This window comes from Podarcis gaigeae (assembly GCF_964106915.1).
Source record: "Podarcis gaigeae genome assembly, chromosome: 6".
In the NCBI taxonomy this organism is placed as follows: Eukaryota; Metazoa; Chordata; class Lepidosauria; order Squamata; family Lacertidae; genus Podarcis; species Podarcis gaigeae.
The window spans coordinates 77,989,029-78,015,721 of NC_139682.1; the positions used below are offsets into that span (position 1 = coordinate 77,989,029).

The 26,693-nt window shown below is 41.8% G+C and overlaps 1 long non-coding RNA gene across 5 annotated transcripts in view; it reads right to left on the reverse strand.

Moving 5' to 3' along the window:
• Positions 1-26,693, reverse strand: part of LOC310846656 — a 149,982-nt gene that overhangs the window by 95,561 nt on the left and 27,728 nt on the right. For all 5 annotated transcript variants that reach the window (XR_014565414.1, XR_014565415.1, XR_014565416.1 and 2 more), the window contains one exon: positions 13,065-13,176. This is a non-coding gene — a long non-coding RNA (uncharacterized lncRNA). The remainder of the gene's footprint in view (positions 1-13,064; positions 13,177-26,693) is intronic.

Below are 26,693 nucleotides of genomic sequence, written 5' to 3' on the forward strand. Positions count from 1 at the left end.
CTATTAGGGCTAGTGGGTTACGGCCCATCAACCTCTGGCCTGACCTCAACCAGTCCGCACCTATCTGTCTTCTCCTTTGCAAATGGTCCAGAAGTTTATAAACTGGTCAGCTTCCTCTTCCTTTATCTCAGTGTTGTCCCTTGTAGAACTCAGCAGGGAGGAAGATGGCAGCAAAACTAGCATTAGTTGCCTCTGCCTGTCATTCACTCTGGCTCCATCTACTGTAGGACTCCATACTTTCTGAACCACCAGTCCCAATAGGTACCAGACATCACTGCCCACCGGTGTTCTTCTTCCACATGGGTTCACTTCAATTTTGGAGCCCAGTTGTAGGGAACATTGAGAGAGGCTATGCAGAGGTGAGGCAGATGGGGTTGGAGGTATCCCCCTTATTCACATACTCCTTTGCTCTCAAAAACAGTAGCATACCCTCCCCCCACTTACAATATGGGGGCAGGCCTGAGTTTAAATAGTTTCAGGCTAAAAAGCACTTTTAGTTTGTACACCAGCTGTATATGGCTAAATCCCCACAGATTTTAGTAAAGTTATTTCAGTCATTCTTCACAATAAACTAATATTCATTATGCTTTAGTGCCATTCTGCAGTTATAAGAATATTTCCATGCATAGGCCATAATTCTAGGAGACTGCTTCTCTCAGCACCAACAGAGACCCTTCTGTGATGACCTACTGCCAGCATGCAAAGACATTTTTATTCAAACAAGGCTTAGGTTCAAAGGACATGTAGGAAGTCTAGGGGCTAGGCCATTGTTCTCCCTTTTTACTATTCGTGATCTGTAAACCAGACAGGATAGCCGTAAAACAACAACAGAGAAACCTTTCTAATAGGAAACTGTCCCCTGCAAAGCAGGACACATGGCCAGACTAGATGGGAGTTAAAAAATTACAAGTCTGTTGGTTTCATGTTGGCTATTAACAATAGGGGCGGGAAAGTTTGCTCTGCAAAAAATACATTTGAGCCGCAGGGATCTGTCATTTCTGCCAGGAATGATATATTAATGTTCAGGGAGACAGAGAATGAGACAGTGGGAGATGCACTACTCACCTGGCTTTCCCGATCCTCTTAAAAAGAGGTCCTGCTCTAGAATATCATTCAACCCTTGAGTCCATCTGTTTATCCTTCAAGAAGCATACCTGGCAGGATTATTTCTCATGAGTGCTTCTATTTTTGGCAAGTAGACTAACAGTGCAATCCTAGACATTTCTTTTCAAAAATAAGCCCTATTAAGTTTAATGGGGCTTACTCCCAGGAAAGTGGGTGTAGGATTGCAACAGATTCTATGCCCTCCAACATTTCTCTGATGAAAGTAGGGACGTCCTAAGGAAAAGTGTACAAGGCTGTATATTGTCTCCTGCTTATTTAACTTATATGCAGAATTCATCATGCGAAAGGCTGGACTTGATGAATCCCAAACCGGAATTAAGATTGCCGGAAGAAATATCAACAACCTCAGATATGCAGATGACACAACCTGGATGGCAGAAAGTGAGGAAGAATTAAAGAACCTTTTAATGAGGGTGAAAGAGGAGAGCACAAAATATGGTCTGAAGCTCAACATCAAAAAAACTAAGATCATGGCCACTGTTCCGATCACCTCTTGGCAAATAGAAGGGGAAGAAATGGAAGGACAGATCCTGAAGCTGAGGCTCCAATACTTTGGCCACCTCATGAGAAGAGAAGACTGCCTGGAAAAGACCCTGATGCTGGGAAAGACTGAGGGCACAAGGAGAAGGGGACGACAGAGGATGAGATGGTTGGACAGTGTTCTTGAAGCTACTAACATGAGTTTAACCAAACTGCGGGAGGCAATGGAAGACAGGAGTGTCTGGTGTGCTCTGGTCCATGGGGTCACGAAGAGTCGGACACGACTAAATGACTAAACAACAACAACAAAGGAAAAGTGGGACATTCTGGGATCAAATCAGAAACCGGGACAGCTCCTGTAAATCCAGGACTGTCCCTGGAAAATAGGGACACTTGGAGGGTCTGAGATGGTACACACAGAGACTTGAAATAATTTACTGCATGGACCTGAGCATGCCAGAGGAACAGATCCTCCTGCTTATAGAAGGATGAAAGAGTTTGACCTGTGTTGGTAACAGTGCTATAGTTGTCATGGGGGGGGGTGTATTAAAAAAAGCAATCAACTAATGCTCTGAAAACAAGCTACTTTTACTTTCTTTGACAATTTGATCTTGAAGAAATGCAGGAGCTGGCCTTTGGAGCTTTCTGGTGCTTCTGCTTCTTCTAAGCCCTCTTTCCACCCATCCGCTCTGCCCTTGTGCTATTTTTTAAGCATCCCCAGGGCGCCAGGAAGCTGGGATGTGGCTTTTTTTAAAAAAGAAAAGTATAATGCCTCTTAGGATAATTTAAGGAAATATCTATGCAGTAAATTCACCTTTGAGCCTTTCCCACATTATTCATGCAAATGTCTGATTGGTTGAAGTATTTGCGATGTGAATGACCATCATGCCAGAGGACGTGTCACCATTTGCATTACAAACCTAGGGAAGCAAGACCCTCTCGAAGTCTCATGTGTGAGAATGCCGGAAGAGAGCTTTTTTTAAAGAAATAGTTACAAGGCCTCCACCAACCTGGTATAAAAACTGAATTTGAAACAGCTTTTGAATGGCAATTACAGAGACATGAGCTGTTTACTAGCAGGCAGCGAGGTACAGAGTATCTATATATTCATACACTATATATTTAGAGATGTGGAGGTCACTTCCATGCTAACACGCAAAAGAGATTTCCTTTTATGTATTAGCAATAACACATCTGATTCCCTGATGAATCAGTGTGCAGCAGAACCATTTTCCAGATTCTGGATTTTACTAGTCTGCAAAAGGCTTGAATATGAATTGCTTCATTCCCAGACATGGGACTACAACCTTTCTTGGTCGATTTGCCTGGCCCAGCTGAAACTAGTAGTGACCCTGTGTTAATCTGACTCAAAAATATTTCACACTTTTCAATTTGTTTCTCTGCATCTATGTTGTGAAGACCAGGGCTCATGTCTTCTAAGTTGCCCCACAAATTATTCACACAGCGTCAGTTCTGCATTGTGTAAATTCTCTGCACATAAAACAAATTGAGACAGTCTTAACACTTCACAGAGACAAAGAACATATGCAGGGTGAAATGGTATTGAGGAAGACGTCAATGTATTCATAAACCTAGATAATGTGTATTTGAAGTTTAAAGCTTCCCTTTGAAATTTCCTTGTACAGAGATATAACCAGATGAATATAGTTACAAAATACAAGTACTTGCATCATCACGAGAGGAAAAAAATATCGTGTGCCTCTCCCTCGCCCTCCTCATTTTGTTTGCATGTTGCTTTTGAGCAAATGTTCATCAAGCAATTTATATTAAATTGCTCAGACATAATGCTTTACAAACAGCTGATGAAAATTATAATGAGTATTCCTAATTAGTCAATCATCAAGCTATAATCACTTCAGGATAAATTAGGCTGTGGGAATTAGAGAAATTCAATGCACTGAGGTTGGCAACCCCCTCCCTTTCTTTTTAACATTGGCTGTACATAGAGGAGACATGAACAAATATTTCACAGGCACACTTTGAGCTCAACTCTGACTTGTATCTGATAAGTAAACATGAATTGTCCAGTTCCCAGGAAGAACGCTGTACCTCCAGCCTCAATCTGTTGGTTACAAAAGGTATATCTAGGGCTTTCCTAGGATTAGTATCATTCGTCTTCATCTTTTTGAACAAACTCGCAGCGTATTTTTCATCAGCATCATATACGATCGGCACACATTCATAAATCAAAGCCTTACACGAGTTCAGCCAATTTGATTCCTGGAGCCTGAAAAAGTTGTATTGACCTGTTATTTGAGTGCTGAATCATTCATAGGATCACAATCAGCCTGGTTTCTCACTAAGTGCTGGTTTTAAAAGTCAATGTGGTCGTATAGGAAGCTACATAGTTATAAGTTGCAGACCAGCTTAGGCTCACCTAACATCTTCTAGTTTATTATACATGTATTACTACTTTTTACTATGTGTTAAAAATAACTATACAGTGGTACCTTAGGTTACATACGGTTCAGGTTACATACGCTTCAGGTTACAGACTCCGCTAACCCAGAAATAATGCTTCAGGTTAAGAACTTTGCTTCAGGATGAGAACAGAAATTCTGCTCCAGCGGCGCGGCAGCAGCAGGAGGCCTCATTAGCTAAAGTGGTGCTTCAGGTTAAGAACAGTTTCAGGTTAAGTACGGAACTCCGGAACGAATTAAGTACTTAACCCGAGGTACCACTGTATCCTGCTTTTCTTCCAAAGAGATCAGCATAGGATGCATGGCTGATTTCTCTTACATTTTAATTTTTGAGGTTGGCAGAAATATGATGACTTTTCTAATGTCATCCAGTGAGCGTCATTATCGTGTGAAGAGTTACTTCACAAATTGTTAAATTTTCTAGATGTTTTAAGTATATAGCTAAAATGTAAAGAGTAATTATACAGGGAGGTACATTCACTAGGGTAAAAATAGTAATAATGAGGGACACACACACACACACACACACACACACTCCAACGTGTTTCAGATGACTAAGAAACAGAGGAGGCAGCACATCTGAATACTGAGCCAATATTCTCTGAAGAAGGACCAGTAGGGTTCAAAATGTGTTGGATTAATACATATCTCTTGTATATATCCCATTGTTTTTTGCTTCTGCTTTGAGTTATTTTGGGGGGTTATTATTCCCCCCTTTTTTCCTGCATCGCATTCATCAGGGGGCCTGATTGCAGTTCCCTACTGAATGTACACAAGAAGGAAATTCTGGGTTTGGATGAATGTGCAAAATTCACCCCTTAGAATGAATGCAAGGACCATTGCATAACCACGCAATGCTAGTTGGGACCACAGAAGCAAAAATGTTTTCACAGAATCATAGAATTGTAGAGTTGGAAGGGACCACAAGTCCAACCTTCTGCAATGCAGGTAGCATACAATACGATACGATATCTTTATTGTCATTGTCCCTTGCGGAACAATGAAATTGAAAAACTACATCAAACTACATAAAAACTACATCAAACTACATAAAAACTACATCAAACTACATAAAAACTACATCAAACATTCAAAAACCCCTAAAAACTCTAAAACCCCATTTTAAAATACACTATACTACAGAGACCCCTTATGCTGCGTTTAGAACCAGAATTGCATTATCGTAGAAACTGTTTTTCAGGCGGCTAGTCCTGGCCTTTATTACCCTATACCTTCTTCCAGAAGGCAGAAGCTGAAAGAGATCATTTCCGGGGTGCGTACTATCATGTGCTATCTCTGCCGCTTTCTTATGCAGTGGCGTAGCGTGGATTGTCAGCACCCGGGGCAAGGCAAGTAATTTGCGCCCCCTAACCCATGGATTTGCGCCCCCAACCCGTGGATTTGCGCCCCCTAACCCTAACCCCCAGATGTTGCGCCCGGTGCAGCCAGCCCCCCCTGCACCCCCCACGCTACGCCACTGTTCTTATGGCACCTGGCAGCATAGATTTGATCTAAGGTGGGAAGAGTGCACCCGATAATTCTCTCTGCAGTCTTTACAACCCTGGACAGCATTGTATTTTCCCTGACCGTGCGGCTCCCAAACCACACACACAGACCATAAGTTAGTACGCTCTCCACAGTGCAATGGTAGAATGCCATCAACAGGTCCTTTGAGAGATTGTTTTTCCGGAGGATTCTCAGAAAATATAACTTCTGCTGTGCTCTCTTCACCAGGTCTTTGCTGTTCTCTCCCCAGGTTAGGTTGTCTCTCAACTCCATTCCCAGAAAATGAACATTTTGCCCAATGTGGGTCTTGAACCCACAACCCTGACGTTTATGAGTCTCATGCTCTACCATGTGCACCTATGAGAGCACTAGTATCTCCTTTATGCCATCTGCTGTACTTAGTGAGTGGCATACTATTATTTAAAAATAGGAATAATGTTAAGTAGATTTTTATGCAATTAAATTGTTACAATAAAATAAAAATAGCGGGTACCTAGAAGTTTTAACATTCTTCCCAAATGCTGCATGTTTGCCTATGTAATTAGACTGAACATTGTGATATTGGCCAGCTAATATAAAAGGCATTAAAAATGCATAGCTTGAAACACATGGAAGCCTTCATAACACTGGGGACCTTAAAATTAATTTAAAAAAGAAAGAACTAGTAATGTTCAAATGTAGTATAAATGTGAATTCTCTAAAGTCGCTTCTTCATGTTTTGCTACTCAAAGCTGTTTAAGAGAAAAATAGAGACTTATTTATTTGGAATCACCTTGATTCGACTGCCTGTTTACACATAATATATGACAATTTCAGTTTCTTATTTCACAGGCATGGGTCTCTTAAAATCTTGTGTTAGGGGTTTCTTCCCCCTCTAAAAGTAATTATGATTTATAATGTATTTGGTTCCTTAAGTTTCAATGAGGTCAGCATTGCAGATTAGCCCCGACTGGCTTTTGTCTCACATATGCATCAGGCATCTTCCATTCTGCCATAAAGTGGAGGAAATTTCAAGGGATGATGAATTTGGAATTTTAATAGACTGCCATTAATCTTTTGTAATTCTTTCTTCCTCCGTTCTAACTGTGGATCCAGCATATCTACATTCTAGCCTAATTATAAGGCTCACTATAGCTGTGTCATTTGTCATGCAAAACAGCTGTTTCCAGATCCTCCACTGTCAAAGAATTGAAGCAGGGATAGATCTGAACCCTGAGAAAACTGACATGTCATAAATTATTACGAAAAGGGCATTTTCCCTCCTGTAGGCTTGGAAGAAATGAAGGCAGAAAAGACCCTTTCCAACCCCCTGCCCCGCCCCATCTGCCCATTATGAATAACCCAAGCCTCTGCTTGCCTAAATCTGCAATCCACTTGCCTAGTCTCTCTGCCTTAGAAGCACATCAAACATACATCCATGTCCATAAGCTCATATGATTATGATACATTTTTATTTTGCCATAGTTTCTAGGTGACATTTCTTCATTTTGGAGATGTGATGTGTGGAAGTGACTTGAAATTTGAAATATGGCTAGGGGAAGATTGCCATACATCATTTATGCCTTTAAAGATTCAGAGCTACACATTCATTTAATGGTAAGGGTGTCGTTCGCACAAGAACACCATTGAGCCTCCATTGGTCCATGCGTCTGGCTGTTAACCAGAAGACTAGTGGTTTGAGCAGAGGGTTAGACGAGACAATCCCTGGGGTCCCTTCCAACTATGCAGTGCTTTTTTAAAAAAATAAAAAAATTGCTTAGTTGTACTATCATTTTCCTACTCATTGAAATACTGCCCCTCAATGAGGCCAAACTTGGTTTCACAAAATGTTTAGGGGTATGCATAACCCTGCCCCCCCCCGAAAAAAGCACTGGTCCTATGTACTGATGGGTGGGGCACTGATGGTGGCTGTATCATCTGCTGCTGATGTGTATGTTGGCCATGCCTCCTATTGTGTATTTGGCCAGTTTGGAGGACCTTTATGCACCATTGGAAGACACACTCCCATCGATGGTGTGAACAGTGCTGGAGCAGGATTTCTCTCTCTCCCTCTCTCTCTCTCCCCCCCCCCCCCCCCGTTTTTGTGTGCATCTCCCCTCACGCATTCCTTGAACAAGTTCAAAGGGTGATCTGACACCTCCCATAGCATGGTATTATAGATTTGGGAGGGCAATTAAGAAACAATACAGGGTCAATGAAGACCATTGGCAATGCAAGTGAATTGTTCTTCTCCCCTGCCCTGAAGTGTGAACAGAGGATGTCTCTGTCCACCCATGGTAACTGGATGTGAGGTAATTGGAAGTGAGTCCTGAGCAAGGGTGGCTGGGAAGAAAAAGGAGGGAGGGGGGAAGGATTGGGATCCATGTTGGGCAGGCTGGCTGAAATGCCCACGCTGGAGATCATAGAGTCTGGAGCACAGTGCAGACTGAAGGTGTAAATAGGTGAATAAACAATATTATTTCTTAGTTATGACAGCCTCTGTCGTATCTCAGTTCTCCAAAGGACCACAGACCCTGGGTGAGTGCCTGGAACTCCACGGATTCTTGCTGCAGCTTGGCAGGGGGTGGCACCTAACTTTTGCAACAATATTCAGGTGCTGGTTGTTACTCCAAACTGCAACTCTCACCCATCTCAAGAAATGCTGAATGTGCCTGCTGACCTTTATAATGCTTTTTGTAGGCTCTACTAGGTTAAGCTGATATTTGAGTTTAGTTTAAAGGTAGATCTGGGACCTGCAGCAAACATCCAACCAACCAGTCATGCCTTTTCCCAAGAAACTCTATTTCATTCTCCATCACAGTGGTTTTCAATTTAACTCCCTGCCCACCCACAACAGACACACAATATTTTTGCAGCCAATGAACATGCTCAGTCCTCATGCTTGGGTTGTTTACCTTCTTAAGATATCTGCCCCTCTTGTTTCACAGTAGACAAGAAAAATGGACGATGAAGCTTTGGAAACAGATCCATGGGCCTCAGTGTCTCTGGATCACTACTTTCACGTGTTACTGCTTATTCCCTTGCAGGATTGGATATTTATTTTATCAGTTGAGCAAAGTTTCCTCCAAGTTTCGGAAACATCTCTCAATTTTTGCTATGTGGTATGCAGTTTTTGGTCCATATGAATGCCAATGTGCTATCTATCTATCTATCTATCTATCTATCTATCTATCTATCTATTTCTTGAATGCTCACCTTCCAGAGAATTATGTTTGTGTGATGGGGAGGGGAGGGGAACTGAATTGCTTTCATCTTGCCTTTCATTTCCACCCCACCTAGATTCATCCCACCTTTCATTTTACCTCTCAGGCGACAGCACAAAATATGGGACAATGGTCTACTTTACCCTTTCTTGAACAGCAACAAAAAAGTTATAAAATATTCTTAAGGAAGAATGATGGGGAGAGAGATTTCATTTATCACAGCACAAGCTATCTGATAGCTATACCCACTGAGAATATTTTGCTCCCTTTTCTCACACCAATATAAAGAAAGCCAAAGACTGCCTGTGTGTGTGGAGAGGACTGGCAGGTTGAATCACATACAGTGGTACCTCGGGTTAAGAACTTAATTCGTTCTGAAGGGCCATTCTTAACCTGAAACTGTTCTTAACCTGAGGTACCACTTTAGCTAATGGGGCCTCCTGCTGCCGCCGCGTGATTTCTGTTCTCATCCTGAAGCAAAGTTCTTAACCCGAGGTACTATTTCTGGGTTAGCGGAGTCTGTAACCTGAAGCATCTGTAACCTGAAGCGCCTGTAACCCAAGGTACCACTGTATGAATATTTCGGCATTGTTTCAAGACTATTATTATAGCTCAGCACAATCTGCACTGATTGGCAATAGTTCCCCAGGGTTTCAGATGGAGTCCTTCCTAGCCTCATCTGAGATGGTAGGCATTGAACCTAGGATTTTCTGTTTGTAAAGGAGATGCTCTACCACACTCCTTCCTATAGCACCACATACCTTTGCTTTTCCATTGGGTTTACTATTGCTACAGATGCCATATCTGGTTCTAAAACTCCAGTACAATATTTGATTTGGCATATGGTTTGATGGGCTTGCATGATGCATCTGAGTGGGAAGCACCCCTTGTTAGAAGAAGAGGCTCAATGGTGGCCTCTTGTCTGTGGGATCCATAGATCTTGAGGAACATAGGAATCAGTCTTATCCCAAGAGTGGGCCAAAAATTCATCTTTGGCCCATGTCACTTTTTCATGTGCTGACCTACATGTCTATCATGTTTCTACATTGTTCAGCGGATATATTTTTTTGGTTCGTTTTTACAGCAATCTGCTCAAATTCACATTTGCATACATATTTTAATATACATTTTCTCTCAACATACATTTCTAAATTATTCTCTTAAATAAGCAAATAAATTTTAAGATGTTGATTTTTTGAGCTCAGAATTGCATTTGAACATTGTGGCAAATGTGAAAGTGAGTGGATGACTATTATTATTATTATTATTATTATTATTATTATTATTATTATTATACTGCCCTATACCCTGAGGTCTCAGGGTGGTTCACAGAATAAAATCAAAATACAAAACCACAAAATACATAATCAAAATAAAAACAACAACCCAATAACCACCTTACTAAATTCTGATTGTACATTAGTTTCAGAGATGCAGATCAGATCGCTTGCTGTCAGAATGGCAAACATTGTTTTTTTGCAAGCGTCCCTATCTGAGTCAGACTGAGTATCATCTAAACCAATCGGTGGAAGCTCCCCAAGGTTTCAGATACAAGTGTTTTCCAGCCCTGTCTAGAGATATGAGGAATTAAAGCTGGGCTCTTTTGTATGCAATGCATTAACTCTGCCCAAGGAACAATGGTCCTACCTTAAGTTGACCCTGAAACAAAGAGACTTTTAGAACAGGTGATCCTGCCCCCCCTTTTTTTTGCTTCTGGCTGAGAATGTTCCAACCATCTTTATTTTCACAGAAATTCACATCTTCCTTCATGGTATTGTACGTATTGACACTTCTTCATGAATGCATGTGTTTTACACAAAACTGATCTAAGTAACTGTTGCTTGTCACACACATGTTATACTAACACAGTGCTTGTACATGCTACATTTTGTACATTTTCAAGGTGCTTACGTTCTGAGGCACTGCACACGTCAGTGAAATCACGTATATTTGAAACACCATTGAAAAAGCTTACAAACACCCTGCCCTGTCCCATTCCATTCCTCTTTGTGACATTTTCTGGCTCACTTCCAGGTTCGGCGCAATGCGGATGTGCAGATTTGTGAACATAGGGAAGGCGGGTAAAATAGCCACACACAACATACATGCAACAAAGAACTGAGAGCAGAGTCAGACAAATACTATACTATTGCACAGAGAAGCACAGACCTGTAAATAATTAACTGTGAATGTGGCGATCACACAGGTTCCCTGGACCGGGCTATTGATCCCTGTGCCACAACTGTGCTCGCTTCCCCGCTGCCACCAACCAGTTACTCTCTGGTAAAACACTGAGTCCAGTCAGTTGTTAACCAAAAAAACAAGTTTATTTTACAACATTTACAAGTTTATGGTTTCTCAGATAATATTCCTGTCAGTATCTTAACTTTAGTTTCTTTACTGGCCTATACCTTCCTAATACCTTCTGACTGATTATCACAACTGTTTGACTGACTCCTCTTAACAAATTCTCTCACTCTCTCACACCAGACTAGCCCAACCCACAGACTTATCTTCTCTGTCTCTTCTAACTCCAGACTGTCTTCTCCACAACTCTAACTCCTCCCAAAAACCTCTGTGCTTCAACCTTATACACAATTAACTCTTCCCCCTGAGTTCCCATTGGTTAGTGATTTTACAATTAGTTAACCCTTTCCCTATGAACCCAGTATGATGTCACACACCTAGGAGGGCAAACGCCACATACCTCCCCCCTTAAGAAGATTGACTCAGGAGGGATAACTTAACCTAGTTATTCTCCTGATCAATCAGCATTACATATCTAATGCAAATAAATATTTACTAACCTGTTATTATACCCTTCACATCCCATATAACATTGGTACATTGGCCCCAGATGTACGGCTTCAGTTTCTGTAATGCCCACACAGTGGCAAGGCATTCCTTCTTGATGGTTGAAAGATGTCTTTCTCTCGGAAGTAATTTCTTGCTTATGAAGGTACCTTTATTTCTTGTAGATTGCACAGTTGCTCCCCTCTCCCTTCCCAGCATGTTATATCGGCTTTGTCTGGATCTTCACATATTGTATACAGTGTCCAGCCTTCTGGTCTAATATGAGGCTTTAACACGTTCACATGGACCACCTTACACCCTTCTTCCACTTGTTGGATTACGTAATTCACATCACTCATTTTGGACACAATTTTGTACAGTCCCTCCCATGCTAGTTGCATTTTATTTCCTTTGGTTGGCCTCAACAGCAACACTTCACTATCGGGTTCAAAAGTTCTTAGTCTGGCCTTTTTGTCGTACCAGGTTTTCTGCTTTGTTTGGGCCGCTTTTAAATTTTCCCCTGCTATCGCTAAGGATCTTTTCAATGTATTTTGCAGATTGTATACGTAGTCTATCACTGACTCTGGATCTCTGTCTTGATACTCATCCCAAGTCATACGGAGCAAGTCTAACGGTCCTTTTACTTTTTGTCCTAGTAACAGCTCAAAAGGACTAAACCCTGTACTTTCTTGGGGTATATCACAATACACATAAAGAAGAGGTTGTAATTTGTAATCTCAGTCATTGGGGTTCTCTGCTGCATAGGCTTTGATCATGCAGATCAAAGTCCCATTAAACCTTTCCACCAAACTGTTTGTTTCGGGATGGTATGGTGTTGAAGTTATGTGCTTGACGCCACACACTTGGCGTTCCCAAATCAGTGACAATCTCACTAGCAAAACCTAATCAACTCATATAATTAACTAAAGCATCTGCCACGTTCTCCGTCACTATATTTCACAACAGGATGGCTTTGGGGTACCTGGTCACAAAATCCAAAATTGTAAGGATATATTTGTGTCCTTGTTTAGTGGCTCTAGACAATGGTCCTATCAGATCAAGACCCAATCTCTGGAATGGTGTAGATATTACAGGCCAAGGACACAGCTTGGCCTTTGTCTTATCCTGGCATGTGTGGACCCAAAGGTGGCACCTGGCACCCCCTGACTACACCAACTCTCAGGGCTGGCTTTCATTTCAAAAGCAGTGAGCATGCTGATGGAACTTACTCTATTGGCTTTGATGTGTTGCAACACCTATGGAAGTTGTTTTCCTTCCCATTTCTTGAGCAGATACATTAGCTTCAAAGAGATAAACTTAATTTAATGAAACAATGGGAAAGGACAGAAATAAAGTGAAATTACTATCCTAACCCTTCTTCCAAAGGCATGCCAAACGTTTTCTTGAATCAGAGAACTGCCTCCTCCTTATTCAACCAGCGAGATTTTCACTGGTCTCACAATAATGCAAAGGACATTTCCGCACTTCAACTATCTGAAGCAGTCATGCACATTACCTTGACGTTGAGTCTCTGATCGATATGATTTGTGTCCCCTTCTTGCTGACTAGGAGATGTGGTTTGGACTGTCGACAGCACATCTTGGAAGACGTTGCATAGCCTTTCCAACCTAGGACAGAATGGGGAGAATATAAGAAACTGGTTTGCAGTTTCTGTACTGAACCTGGGGCACATGACATCTCCAGGACAGACATGAATTTAGTGTCATGAGCATCTTCTGGATGGGAATAGGACCCAATGGAAAAAAATATTATCAAAAGACCCTCCAAAATGTGGAGATGGCCTTCTAATTATATGCAGAAATGAAAAAGACAAGACACCTTATCTGAAGCATTGTGTTTCAGTGTGCTATGTGTTCCCTAAGCTGCACTCCCTTTTTTGCTCCTAGTGGGAAATCTTATGATGCCACTGGTCACTGAAACTTGTTGCTGGTTCTACAAATGTAGCTTGCATGGAGGTGTCCAGCCTTCTGCATTGTATTTTTTTACCGTTTGACTTTATTTCCCTGAAAATTTATCCCCTTTTCTCCTTTGCAATGTAGGTTTTAAAAACTAGTTTCTGGAAAGTGAGATACCTTTTTCACAGCAGCGTAACAATAGTTTCACTGTTTAAGGAAGTATGCAGACAACCAAATATTAGGGAAGCCATGTCGCACACAAGGAATTGCAGAACAGGAGCAAGAATTTTACCCCCACAATCTTCTCCTTCCCTCCCTTTCAATCTGATCCAATGCATGCTTATTCAGGTGTAAGTGTACATAGGATTGCAACCTTACAGTGCAATCCTAACCAAATCTACTCCAAAGTAAAGAAGAAGAAGAAGAAGAAGAAGAAGAAGAAGAAGAAGAAGAAGAAGAAGAAGAAGAATCTGTACCCTACCCACTCTGCGGGGGTTCCAACAAAGATTAAAAATACATTAAAATGTCACACATTAAAAACTTCCCTGAACAGGGCTGCCTCCAGATGTCTTCTAATTGTCAGGTAGTTGTTTATCTCTTTGACATCTGATGGTAGGGCATTCCACAGGGCGGGCACCACTACCAAGAAGGCCCTCTGCCTGGTTCCCGGTAACTTGGCTTCTCGCAGTGAGGGAACTGCCAGAAGGCCCTTGGAGCTGAACCTCAGCGTCCAAGCCGAACCATGGGGGTGGAGACGCTCCTTCAGGTATACTGCGCAGAGGCTGTTTAGGGCTTTAAAGGTCAGCACCAACACTTTGAATTCTGCTCGGAAACGTACTGGGAGCCAATGTAGGTCTTTCAAGACCGGTGTTATGTGGTCTCGGTGGCCACCCCCAGTCACCAGTCTAGCTGCCGCATTCTGGATTAATTGTAGTTTCCGGGTCACCTTCAAACGTAGCCCCACGTAGAATTGAAATCCTGTTCAATTCAATGAGGCTTAGTCCCAGGAAAGTGGGTTTCAGTTTGCCTCCTTCATATGGCCTTGAGTAGCTCCTAGGTTATTTTCCCGCTCATTCGTCCTTCATACAGATGATCAAATGCCAAAGCAGCCATCATTAAACTAGATCTGGTTAGTGGTGTATTTTATTGAACCTGTGCAGTAGACTAATCTTATATGGATTTTCTGCTACTTGTTAATTCCATCACTCCAAGCAATGTAGCAACGGTCAGCTCTTATAAGCAACTTTTGATGGTCTGCTGTTATTGTTGATGGCTTTCTCTCTTCTCCCCACCAACAACTTTCTTTAAAAACAAAAATGAAAGCAAACCAAAATGTAACAGGAGTGTTGATGGAAAAGAGCAGAATAATTAGCACTTGTACACAGAAATTTTAGGAAAAACTATTTGACATGGCAAACATTTTCTTCCCATGAGGAATAAACATTACAAACAGTTTATTCTCATGAGGAGTGAGGAAATAGCATCAAGTAAAACAAGGGTATTTATGCATTATCTTACAAGCAGTGTCATAGCTCTTATACCTACTGTGGGGAGCTTCCACCTCTACCAACACAATGTCAGGTATCTCGATCCCAGAGTCTTCTTTATCTACACACAAGTGTCTGTATATATGTATTTTTAATTCATTTTCTGCCACCCATTCCTTCAGAAGGCTATATAACCTCTGAGTAACATAGTTGCGCCTGGATGTGAAAGGGGCTCCATCGCCATCGCCAGAGACAGGATAACCTAAAAGTAGGCCAATTAAGGGGATTTTATATAGATAAAGAAAAACTGATACACGTATCAGGTGCTGGAGCCACTGCTGCTAGCTTTAGCTTCCAAATGGATTTGCCCTCAAGTCAATTTTCCTAATGCCCCACCCCACCCAGTTATATCCTCTTATCCCCAACCAACTCTTCAGTCACAATCCAAGTCATTTCTCCTTCACAGTTAAGCCCCAACAGACTTTTAACTGTCCAACTGGCTTGAACTGGCCTGATCCAAGCCACACCTACTAAAATTCAAAGAGTCTCCTCTGCCAGAACCTACCACCGAGTAACCACTGCTAAACAGGCTTGTCACATTATAACAAAACAAAGCCTTGCGGCAGACAAAGACATAACACATCTTCCTTTTAAACACAGTCATAACCAAACACATACATAGCGTTTCTCTTCACTGAAAATTGCAAAGGAAGTGTGAGCTCTTCTCAGGCCTTTAACTTTTGTGCATGCCCTGTTTGGGTCTGGAACAATATGCCCTTTCTTTCTTTCTTTCTTTCTTTCTTTCTTTCTCTCTCTCCCTCCCTCCCTCCCTCCCTCCCTCCCTCCCTCCATTTTGATCTGCAGAATGGCTTGCAAACCAAGGCTTCAAGTGAAAAAGATCACTTAAGGAACACCCCCAAGCTACACGCCTGTTTATTCAAAGTGAGTGAAACCCAGGCTGCATACACACATTTTATTCTAGAATCAATGGAGAACGCTAGCTTTTTCTACACAATCCACCCACAATCTAGATCTGTTGCATAGTACTTGCCCATGAAAGCACCTCTTGAGAAATGGGCTCCCTTCTGAAAATAAAAGCTCATTGATTCTGCATTATCAAGCAGTGTGTGCATTTGAAAACAGATACATTATAGGCAGTCCCAACAATGGTGTGTGTCCCCATGTGTGTACACACCTGGCAAATCATGCTCTGGATGGGCATCTACCAAAATCATGATCATCATTTCAGATATGTCAGCCATACATATATTTAGTCCAGGTCTGAGAGAAGAATAAAAAATCCTCTCTGTAACTTTTGTGGCTGTATGTGGATGCTGCATAACTGTAGGAACATTTTGGATATTTTAAGGAAGTGAGTATGCATTTGGAGATGAGAGGGTCATACAGTAACTCACCAGCACTCCTCCTGGCTCTCTAGCCTAGTGGGCACCTTTTTTAAAAAAACCCACTTTCTTTCTTTCTTTCTTTCTTTCTTTCTTTCTTTATTTATTTATTTATTAAATTTCCTACCCACCCTTTACCACAAAATCCCAGGACAATTTACAACAATAAATTATACAATTATTAAACAAAATAAAAGTTACATAAAACACAAAAAGTGCAAAAACAAAAATAATTTCATATAAAACAATTCCATATATAAAAACAGTTAAGAATAGTTTTAATACAAATTCAGACGGGGGGGGGGGATGAACACATTATATCATCAACATGTTCAAATTGGTATCATTTTATAAAACCAGACAAGGCACTACCCTAAGAATGTAATATAAAGGTAAAGGTAAAGGGACCCCTGACCATTAAGTCCAGTCACGGATGACTCTGGGGTTGGGCGCTCATCTTGCTTTACTAGCCGAGGGAGCCAACATTTGTCCGCAGTTTTTCCAGATCATGTTGCTAGCATGACTAAGCCGCTTCTGGCGAACCAGAGCAACACACAGAAATGCTATTTACCTTCCCGCTGGAGGGGTAACTATTTATCTACTTGCACTTGATGTGCTTTTGAACTGCTAGGTTGGCAGAAGCTGGGACTGAGCAACGGGAGCTCACCCCGTCGCAGGGATTCGAACCACTGACCTTCTGTTCGGCAAGCCCTAGGCTCAGTGGTTTAGACCACAGCGCCACCCCCATCCCTTAGAATATAATATACTGGGCTAAAAATTTTACATCATACAAGCTAAAGACTGCAGCTGTGATTTCATGCGATTTATTTTAAGTCAATGGAAACCCAAGTAGAACAAATATCTTTCTTTTAAAGAAAAGAGATGCAAAGAAAAAGGAACAAGAGGAAATAAACAAAAACTTACTTAATTTGCCTGACCCCCTAGGACTTTTTCTTTGACAATGCCACACCATTTCTGCATCTTTCTAAGAACCATGGGGATTCAGGAACAAATATTCCTCTTTAACAACAAGCAAACTGAGGTTGCGATGTCAGTGACATTCGCCCCAGGCCAGGTAGTGAATCCATGACAAATATGTGGTTTGAATCAAGATCTCTCAGGTCCACACCAACTTCCCTGTCTTCTGAAGCACATGTGAAATACTTGATAGAATCTGAAATCACATTACTTCTACAGTAACCACTCTCCTACCCTCCGTCAAAAGCAGCGGAAAAACACTTCCAATTATTTCACATTCACTTATCCCGACTTCTGAACATTAAAATGTTAACATGATGATAATCAGACTTAAATCAATTACTGTGTAATTGCTGAGTCAATGGGAGCATGGTTAAATATTGATAAGAGTCTTAAAGCTCCACCAGGATGTATTGACAAGCAGAGTGACGAATGCAGCCCTTATTCAAGAGGAAAACTGGACAGCAAAGGGTTGAGTTTATTCTTATTGCTGCTGAGAGCATGGGCAATCAATATGGACTGCCTGTGCTCTTTTAAGCATGGGGCAGGGCAGAGCTGGCATCCAAGGGTTATTTCCAATCTTTTTCATCCTGAGATTTACGTGGCAGAGATACTACATGTCATAGGGCAAAGCATTTGACTTAAAAAAAAAAAAGAATATCCAATTTGCAGATTAAAAATATGGGATGGAAGCAGGGCATTGTTCTTTCTGCTCAGAAAGGCATAGCTTCTCTCTGCTTAGCATTCTCTAACCATAATAGCCCCAAGCCTCGCTCGCTCCGGTGGCGATGGTGAAAAATTATAAGTCATTTTACTTGGACAGATAGATGCCAAATGGCTGTGAGGATTTTTAGCCACCTGATACAATTAGGTAAAGGTGGGCCACATTTTTAATTATACTGAGCTTTGGTCTGCTTACCATGCATACCCAAGGAGGAATAATGTTAAAGAGTTTTGTGTTGTTGGCCACTGAACATAACAAAAATAAGCAAAAATAGCAGTTAATAGATAATGTGCATCGAACAAAATTGCTGCAGAACTAATAACCCCGGTATGCTGAATGGAGCAAAGGATTAAAATGACGCATCTAAAAATAGAGAAAAAGCATCTTCACCAAAAATAACAATTAATGGTTACTTCAGATATCCCATGGCCCTTCATCTGGTTTCAGAAACAGCCATGACAAAGTTTGCATGTCTGGTTTTTGGCTCCTCACATGCTCACCAGCATGTGGACATGAACAGGGCTGCTAAGTAATCAATGAGTTTAGTCTATAGCCTGGTTTGCATGACACAGTATGCCAAATTCAAAGTGTTAGTGCTGACCTTTAAAGCCCTAAACAGGCTTTAAAGGAGCTTCTCCACCCCCATCATTCTCCCTGGACACTGAGGTCCAGTGCTGAGGGCCTTCTGGCAGTTCCCTCACTGAGAGAAGCGAAGCTACAGGGAACCAGGCAGAGGGCCTTCTTGGTAGTGGCGCCCGCCCTGTGGAACGCCCTCCCATCAGATGTCAAGGAAATAAACAACTATTTGACTTTTAGAAGACATCTGAAGGCAGTCCTGTTTAGGGAAGTTTTTAATGTTTGATGTTTTATCGTGTTTTTAATATTCTGTTGGGAGCCGCTTGACCATGTTGGGAGGGCTTAACCATGAGTCTCAGCCTACACACACACACTATATACATTTAAAGCACTTCACTAAGGATCATAGGAACAATATTTTACCTTTTACAGAGCTAGTTTCCCACAGCACTGGATTTAGCATGGCACAGGTTGTTCCCCTGCACAGGGTGCTGAGTTCAGGGGCTGCAAAACACTACTAATACTACTACTACTACCTATCTTTATATGGGTGTCTACTCAAAGTTAGGTAGGAAACATTTAGGGGGCAGACAAATTTTGTCCTCGCTCAGGGCAACATGTTACTGAAGTCGATCCCTGTTCCCAATATTATTTGTGCTATATATGGATGGTGCGTATACAGCCACAGTTTGGATGACATGCTAAACCTAGCACATTAAAACTGGTCAGGCAGAAATTCACAGACTGTTTTCTTTTGAAAGAAAACTACATGAAAATGATGTACAGATGGTATATAACAGCAGTACAGATAGCAAGAGTGTATAAAATCGGGTCAAATATATGTTGGAAATGTAAAGAAAAGAAACCTTTACCATATGTGGTGGGAAATGTAGAGAAATAAAAAAAAATCCTGGGAGATGATATATAATGAATTGTAGAAAATGTTTAAAATGACATTTGAAAAAAAAAAAAAACAGAAGCATTTTTGTTAGGGATTGTAGGACAAGACCTGCCAAAGAAATTAAAGAACTTATTTATGTATGCTACAACTGCGGCAAGAGTCTTGATAGCACAAGGATGGAAGAATGAGGAAACCCCGACAAAAGAACAGTGGCAAGAGAAATTGATGAACTATGCGGAACTGGCAAAACTGACATAAAAATTGCAAGATAAGGACAACTGTGACTTTAAAGAAGCATGGGAACTTTTTACAAATTATTTAAAAAGACAACAAATGAATTGGACTCCTTGGCAGGTTTTGAATAAACATACACAAATTTATTGAGGGTTAATATAGTAGACAGATAATAAAAGGATATGTACCATTTTACAGTACGCAGAGAATAACATGAGTTGAGAAATCAGACAGAGGAGCTGAGGGAAGTCTTGGGGGGAGGGGGAGAGGGTTTTTAAGGGAGGGGGAGGGGAAAAGGGGGGAAATAATGAAGATGATTTGTTTTGATAAACATTATGTTGAAATTGTTAATAAAAAACTTAAAAAACAACAACTGGTCATGCAGGAGCAAAGAGGCAGCTCAGTGCCTTTTCAGGAAGGAACATTATGTATGGAGGATCCCTTCATATGCCTTCTACATCCAATTTGCCTAATGAGCTCAGTACCCTGAAGCAAACGTCTTTCACTGCTTCTTTCAAAACTGTGACTTGCTGAGTAAATGGTGTCTACACATTTGGGCTCTTTAGACGTAAACCATGTTCATTTTTATTTCTAGACAGCAGCAACAGAATATTACTCCCTCAAAGAGCAAAATCGGATGATGAGCGTCAAAAAGAGTGTAGGGAATATGCTGTCACTGAAAAATAAGAGGGAGGTATCAGCATGGTCGGGGGAACCCCCCAAGATTTGCAGAAATATCCCCCCAACCCCCCCCCCACATATTTTAGGGGGAAATCTAAGAGGGTAAAAAACAAAAAAGCCCAGAGAGCAGCTTCAGTGACCACAAGAATACCATTATATGCCACTCATCTCCAAACAGTGTGAGATTCTAGGGATTCCAGAGAATTCCAGGCGCTGTCCCAAGGTTCATGTTTATTTCAGAAATATGTATATATGCTTTTATTTACACATATATACAACCTGAACCTAGATGGATGGGTTGCAGAGCATTCACATCCTATGAAGGTCAAGCTTCCCCGCTTAGGGGACAGCAAAAAGCCATCCTCTGTGTCTCTAATTTTCAGTCTCTCATCCCCAGCTCAAATGGAATTCTGCACCTTCTTCTCCTTCTTGCTGCTGACCAACTTCAAGGACCTCCCGCAGCCTACATCATTCAAAATTGATGCCCCAAATTTGGCCTGTGCCTCTGCCCACTAGCACCCAGCAAAGAAGGGCCCCCACTCCCCTTTGCCTACCAGTCTTGGCCTCTGATGGTTTCCTTCTTGCACCATCACTGGCCTTTGTCCCCTGCTAATGGCCCATCCACTTAACTTTGCAGAGCTGGATTGGCTCATTAGCATTACTGAATCTGGTGGGTTTCTGTGTTTGGCAAAGTTTAATCTTGATTAAGTCTAGCTTTTACTAAATCCAAGGGAAGGAGCTGGCACCCAGGAATTTAGGGGAATCTATATACCCAATATACCCAAACCTATAACAATACTCAGCATTAGGTAGCTCAATCCAGTTGCATTGAACCATGCATGTACAGTGGTGGACCTACATTTTGGGGGCCCTGAAGCTTGAACTGTTATAGGGGCCCCTTCGCAACCAGCAACAAGGTTTCGGTAACCACTTAAAATCTTCTATGGGGTTGTTTACAACAGCATCTGTGCCACTGACTCTCAGACTTTGGGATTGTTGAAATATATACAACAATTTGAATAGTGCAACTGAAATTTACATGAGGCTAAGTGGTATTTTGAACAAGTACTCGTGAACACCGTGGATACTCTGATCAATGTCTTAAGGAATGGATATTCTGATCTGCCTCCTATTGGCCCCCTTCTCTGCTTGTGGTACCCACATATCAAGATAAATTTGGAATAATATGTCTTTCTATGGATAGCTTGAATTAGGTCCTCTTCCTACCCCTTCAAGGGGCTCCATGTATTTGCTTTGTTACTAGCCTCACACCTGTCACTGGTGAGAAGAGGAGGAAGATGATTGTGAAGGATTTCAAAACTGGGGCAAAGGCCAGAGTGGCTTGGGAGGTTCTTTTGGCTCAATTCCTGGAGCCTCATTTTCAATAATATGAAAAAAGAGGTCAGTGAAAAAAGAAAATCATTGTTCACTCTGAGGAATAAAAATAGTGCTAAGGCAGGACAGCTAGTGATCCAAACAATGTCTTTAACACCTACACTGTAATTATTATCAAACTGTTTGAGAAGATAATCAGGAGAAATCATTAAACAAAAAGTTTGGACAACGATGTTCTCTCTCTCTCTCTCTCTCTCTCTCTCTCTCTCTCCGAATGTGTGCCTGCTGCTGCTGCTGCTGCTGCTTTATTTTATTTTATTTTTTAATACCAACAGATATTCATGAGGGTAAAGTGAAATCTTCTGCCAAAAAAAAAAAAAAAGAACTTTCTTCAGGTTTCTCATTTTAAATTGATTCAGGGCACTGTACTTATGATTTCCCTTTGGATGCATAGCATTTCCTTAGCCGTCAATGCCTATGTTTACCCTCTCACTGAAATTCAATTCAGAATCTCCTGCAAAAATCTGTTCAATCAAAATGTATTAGCATTCCTCAGGTTAAGTCAGGATATACCTGTACACTGACCTCTATTTTGAATCAATTTTGCAGCCTTAAATGATTAAGGCCTGAAATAAATGATTGAGTATGCCTTGAGAGAAAATGTATCATGAATAAAAAGTTGACAGATATTTCATTTCTGGGCAAGATCTGAGCCAGATTTATCCTGCTCCGAAATATTATGAGAGTGATCGTGAGGTAATAATCTGTGTTTTCATTTTCAATTTGCATAAGTCTTCATTTATAACCATGGGGGAATCATGGGTCTGTCACCTTCATATCTTACACTCCCTCCTCTCGATCTTTCATTTCCCAGAAGCAATCACCCCCTCTCCACATGACTTCACGGGAACTAGAGGGCTATCTCGGCAACTGTGGTCCCAGTAACAACTGGGCTCTTCATGTCTGTGATTAACTGAAGAGAAAGGGGGAACCAGAGACACAGCTTACTGCTACACATTGAGTGTGTGGGCTGTGAAGTTTAACCCATAGTTTAACCCTACGGACCAAGAAACTGGGGGAGCATGAAGCTGTACCACAGGCCGTAGAGCAGAGTTCTGTACAAGTGATGTCACATGTGGTAATGGAATTGCAACATTCTGAGAGTTTCTCCACACATGCATGTCAGACTTTCTACATATCCCTACTTTCCAGGGAAAGTCCCTGATTTACAGAAGCCATCCCGGTTTCTGATTTGATCTCAGAATGTCCTGCTTTTCCTTAGGACAGCCCTATTTTCACTGGATAAATGTTGGAGGGTATGGAGCTATATAGGGACGCAGGTGGCGCTGTGGGTTAAAGCCTCAGCGCCTAGGACTTGCCGATCGAAAGGTCGGCGGTTCGAATCCCCGCGGCGGGGTGCGCTCCCGCTGCTCGGTCCCAGCGCCTGCCAACCTAGCAGTTCGAAAGCACCTCCGGGTGCAAGTAGATAAATAGGGACCGCTTACCAGCGGGAAGGTAAACGGCGTTTCCGTGTGCGGCTCTGGCTCGCCAGAGCAGCTTTGTCACGCTGGCCACGTGACCCGGAAGTGTCTCCGGACAGCGCTGGCCCCTGGCCTCTTGAGTGAGATGGGCGCACAACCCCAGAGTCTGGCAAGACTGGCCCGTACGGGCAGGGGTACCTTTACCTTTACCTTTTTATGGAGCTATATGACCCCCTGAGCCAAGGAGATAACCTTTAGAAGACATCTAAAGGCAGCCTTGTATAGGGAAGTTGAATGTTTAGTGTTTTATTATATGGTGGAAGCCACTCAGTGTATCTGGGGCAACCCAGTCAGATGGGTGGGGTATAAATAATAAAATTACTACTACCACTACTACTACTACTACTACTATGGAATAGAACATCCCTATTTTCATTGGATAAATGTTGGAGGGTATAGCACATTCATCACTTGTTAACTGCAGCTCAAAGAAATGGCTTGCATGTATTTTGTTTTGTGCAGTTTCTGCATACACAGGTTCAGAAGCGTTTCCTCACAGCCTTTGTTTGGACAAGAAAGGAGGAAGGTTATAATTGCGGCTATACAGTGGTACCTCGGTTTAAGAACAGTTTTGTTAACAAACTATTCGGTATACGAACTATGCAAAACTAGAAGTAGGTGTTCCGGTTAGCGAACTTTACCTCAGTCTACGAACGGAAGCCAAATGGTCAAAGGGCACCGGTGGCAGGAGGCCTCATTAGGGAAAGCACGCCTTGGTTTAAAAACGGCTTTGGTTTAAGAACGGACTTCCGGAATGGATTAAGTTTGTAAACCGAGGTACCACTGTATCTAAGGAAAAGAGAACACAAAATAATATGGGTGGGAAAGCATTATACAGAACTATATTATCATTGATTTTGTAATTCCAAAAGTTAATCTTTATATGCCTCTCTCTTGTCGATTACTTAATATTCTTCTCTGAGGAAGAAATGACTTGCATGTTTGAATGGGTCATAATACCAAAGGCTGCCTTTTCACTTCCCCTCCATCTCCATCGCTTTTCATTGGAGCCATCCTGCACCTTTGACTCCCAGTCCTCAAGTACTGAGGAATGACGGGACTTGCATGCCTGCACAATTACCCTCGCCTTGAGAAAATCCACCTCTGATTGATCAGCGATCACTCAAAACACTGGAAGACAGTAGGAATTATATGTGTACGTTTCAGATCACTTCTGCCAAAAGAATACCCAAGGGCCAAATGCCCCCCCCCCATTTTTTTTTTCAAGTTAAAAAGAGGGATCATCTCATAATTAAGCGAATTCAAGCTTCTAGCGAAAACTTGAGTGCAGCACTGCCAGGCTAATCTCAGAAGCTGGCAACAAAGGCATGATGTCCTAGCCCTGCCCAAAGCTGTCCTTTTTGAATGTCTTTCACCTCGAGACTTCCCAGCACACAGTGTAATTAATGCACACAGCAATTTATCTTCTATCTCTGTGGGAGTTGCTACCCTCTTGCCGAAAATGGAAAGATCACCTTCTTAACAGACCTGCTGAGCACAACCCGAGGAAACCAAAGTCCCTGTGCTCTCTTGAACATACAGATCCACATATGGTGGTGCTGAGGAGCAACAGCTGTTCCCTTCCAGTCTGCCTTGCTAGTCTCCTTAATTCAATGCAAGCTGCCCCCCACCATTCTGAGACAGGGCCTCTGCACTCTCCATTGCTTTCTTGACAACACAACCGATTTACAATTATCTTAAAATTTTTATTGGTGGGTCTAACGAGAATGTTTTCACAGCTTGGGCTTCTATCACTTTTCCCCTCAGCGCTGCCCTGAATTTCTCTCTCTCAGTATGCGAGATACACACACACACACACACATCTCTCTGTCTCTGTTTCTCTCTCTCTTTATCTATTTATCTATCATAGCTGGTAAATGAAAGGGAGCCTCATGGAAAGCTAGAATGATCTTTCATAGGATGTTTCCAAGGTGAAAGCAATGCACCGGCTGATTTCACGGTTTGCAAAAACACAGGAGAAGCATCTCTCCCAGGCAAATTTCTTTTATCTGGATACTCTGTTCCTAATTAAAGCATTTTCCGTACCTGTGTTCAGGGCAAGATCGACTCTTATGCTGACTGAGCATGGGAAGAGTCATTACAAGATCCCCTCCTCGTTCTCAATTGGCACCTGGTTGCATGCACAGTGTCACATGCTAGCTATTTGGAACAGTGTTTAATAAACCTGACACTAATTTTGCTGCTCTCAGGTCTGAATGTGTAGATCTTTTTGAATCCTAGCCTCCCCCTAGTTTTAGGTATTTCTTGTTGCTTGCCTCACCTTCCCTTCAATCTTCCTGATCTCATTCTTCTTTTCATCATCATCATCATCATTTTATTTGTATGCCGCCTTTCCATAGTTAAAACAATGCTCAAGGCCGCTTACAACACGACCAGATTTACATAATTACCAACGTAACAAAAATCATAAGCAATAAATAAAAGTACACAACCAAATGGAAAACAATTTCCAAAAAGTACACAACCAAATGGAAAACAATTTCCACATAAATCATAAAATCTAAAACTAAGAATACAGCATATCAATTACAATTTAAAATGGCATAGATAAAAAATAAAAGCAATTTAAAAAACAAAAACGGAGCCCTCTCTGCCCAGATGGAAGGAGGCAGACAAGGCCCTTCTGGCCCTCAGCAGCAGATGAGCGCATCTTTTGCTCCCCCCACTTTCTTTTTTTATGTATTAAGGGGATGGGATACATAGTGAGTGTGAGTCCTGCTGCAGGCTTGTTTGATTTGCATTCTCATTTTCTTTTAAAGTGTTTCGTACACAAAAAACAAACCATGAGGCCCATGTGGAGATGCCTTGTTTTCATCTAGCTGTCACTCTCCTCCTTATGACTCAAGTCCGCAAGATATTCCTACCTGATGCACGTCTGACCTGAGGAGAGGGATGACAGGATGAACACCTGGGACTTTTGTATGAAGCAAACATTGGTGCTCTAGATCAGTGTTTCCCAACCTTGTGCCTCCAGATGTTTTTGGCCTACAACTCCCATCATCCCTAGCTAGCAAGACCAGTGGTCAGGGATGATGGGAGTTGTAGGCCAAAAACATCTGGAGGCACAAGGTTGGGAAACACTGCTCTAGATGGTATGATCTTGCTCCTGCACCAGCCCAGGTGAGGAAGATGGCTCTGTGGGGCTCTCTGCTGATCCCTTTGTGAAAGGCAGTTGCATCCACATGGATATAATTTCTTTCTGCCCTTTAAAGCCAAACACACACTCTCACCCCACCCCCAAAAGGTAGCTCCTATAAACCAATAAAATACAATTAAGCTGCTCAGAACATTATCGCCATCCAATTACACCATGCAACAAGAACAATAAATCACCAAGAAGAAAGCACA